Source organism: Otolemur garnettii, unplaced genomic scaffold (genome assembly GCF_000181295.1).
Source record: "Otolemur garnettii isolate 467f Iridium unplaced genomic scaffold, OtoGar3 scaffold00134, whole genome shotgun sequence".
Lineage (NCBI taxonomy): Eukaryota > Metazoa > Chordata > Mammalia > Primates > Galagidae > Otolemur > Otolemur garnettii.
Window position 1 is genome coordinate 2,913,721 of NW_003852529.1, and position 2,462 is coordinate 2,916,182.

Sequence of the window (2,462 nt, forward strand, 5' to 3'; positions counted from 1 at the left end):
CAGAATAAAGTTGTATTTCAAATTAAAAACAAAAAACAAAAAACAAGGGCGGTGCCTGTGGCTCAGTGAGTAGGGTGCTGGCCCCATATACCAAGGGTGGTGGGTTCAAGCCCAGCCCTGGCCAAACTGCAACAACAACAACAAAATAGCTGGGCATTGTGGTGGGCACCTATAGTCCCAGCTACTCCAAAGGCTGAGGATAGTGAATCACCTAAGCCCAAGAGCTGGAGGTTGCTGTGAGCTGTGATGCCATGGCACTCTACCAAGGGTGACAAAGTGAGACTCTGTCTCTAAAAAAACAAAAAACAAAAAGAAAAATGACAACTGCCACAAAAAAATAGCAGAGCACTGTGGTGGACACCTATATTCCCAGCTACTTGGGAGGCTGAGACAAGAGAATCGCTTAAGCTCAAGAGTTTGAGGTTGCTGTGAGCTGTGATGCCATGGCACTTTACCCAGGGTGACACAGTGAGACTCTGCCTCAAAAAAATAATCGTTAAAAAGTTCAGGCAGTGAACAGTGGCTCACTCCTGTAATCCTAGCACTTTGGGAGGATGAAGACAGAGGATCACGTCAGACCAGGAGTTCAAGATCAGCCTGGGCAACATACCAATACCCCATCTCTGCCAAAAATTAAAAAAATTAGCTGGGTGTAGTGGTACATGCCTGTAGTCCCAACTACTTGGGATGCTGGGGCAGGAGGACTGCCTGAGCCCAGGAGTTTGATGTTGCAGTGAACTATGAAATGCCATGGCACTCTAGTCCAGGCGACAGAGGGAGACCTTATCTCAGGAAAAAAATGTTCAGGATGGCAACAGCAGAGCATAAAATTAAGCTGGGGCCCTTTGGAGTACAGGTTCCTGTGTTGACTGTATGGGTTATGTGCCCACAAAGCTGGCCCTGCTTCTACTCCCCATATCCACCATTCATTATACAAAGTCAGTTTCCTCATCTCCCACTCTGGTTCAGATGCGGGACAGCACTAGCTAAGGCTAGCCCCAACTTCCAGAAGTTAGAAATGCAGTGGAGGGCTCGGCGCCTATAGCTCAACCGGCTAAGGCGCCAGCCACGTACACCTAAGGTGGCAGGTTCGAATCCCCAGCCCGGACCCGCCAAACAACAATGACGGCTGCAACCAAAAAAAATAGCCGGGCGTTGTGGCGGGCGCCTGTGGTCCCAGCTACTTGGGAGGCGGAGGCAGGAGACTCGCTTGAGCCCAGGAGTTGGAGGTTGCTGTGAGCTGTAATGCCATGGCACTCTACCCAGGGGGACAGCTTGAGGCTCTGTCTCAAAAAAAAAAAAAAAAAAAAAGAAATGCAGTGGAGGAGGATACGGAGTAGGGCATAGGAGAACTGGGGCAGAGGCTCCACAGCTGTCACTGACCCTCGGGACTGGCCATTCACCTCTCTTGACCTTGGCTTTATCATCTATGGAATGAAGACAACTGCCTGTGGGATGGGGGTTCAAGTGTGATGTATGCTCACGTGCATACAGGTTGGCCAGCAGGCTGGGCAGGCTGACCCTGGAGCTTGCTTGTCTCTTGAGTTGCGCTAGCCATGTCACCTGGGCAAATTGTTCTATACACATAACTCAGTTGCTCCACTTTACAGTGGGGGAGAACAGGAAGATTGTAAGAACATACGAGTTACTATGTGTAAAGTGCTTAAAACAGTGGTCAACACTTAGGCCCATTAGTTGTCAGCTGTTCATTATGACGAGATGATGTCACTGTGACGACCACACGGAATGTCCAGGTTAACTCTTTCTGATTAGAGGACAAACAGAAAAGCTCTGGAAGAGGTACTTGAATGACAGACTTTCACGGTTGTGTTGTCAGTGGCATAGCCTTAACAGAGCATGCTTGGGAACCACAGAGGTATCCAGTTTGAGGCCCCCTTAGAAGAACCTACTACACGCCAACTATTACATAGAGGGCAGTGGGAGAGAGAGTTTACAGAGTTTATTATTATTTGTTGTTTTCCAGAGACAGAATCGTGCTCTGTTCTCCAGGGGTACAGTGGTGTGATAACTCACCGCAACTCCTGGGCTCAAGGGATCCTCCTGTCTCAGCTTCCTCAGTAGTTGGGACTGTAGGCACAAACCATCATGCCCAGCTAACTTTTTAAAAATTTTTTGTAGAGATGAGAATCTCACTGTGCTGCCCAGGCTGTTCTGAACTTCTGGGCCACCTCAGCCTCCCAAAAGCATTGGGATTAGACATGAGCCACAATGTCTAGCCACAGTTTAAGAATTTAGGCTCGGTGCCTGTGGCTCAAGTGGCTAAGGGGCCAGCCACATACACCTAAGGTGGCAGGTTCGAATCCCCAGCCCGGGCCCGCCAAACAACGATGGCTGCAACCAAAAACTGGCCAGGCGTTGTGGCGGGCGCCTGTGGTCCCAGCTACTTGAGAGGCTGAGGCAGGAGACTCACTTGAGCCCAGGAGTTGGAGGTTGCTGTGAGC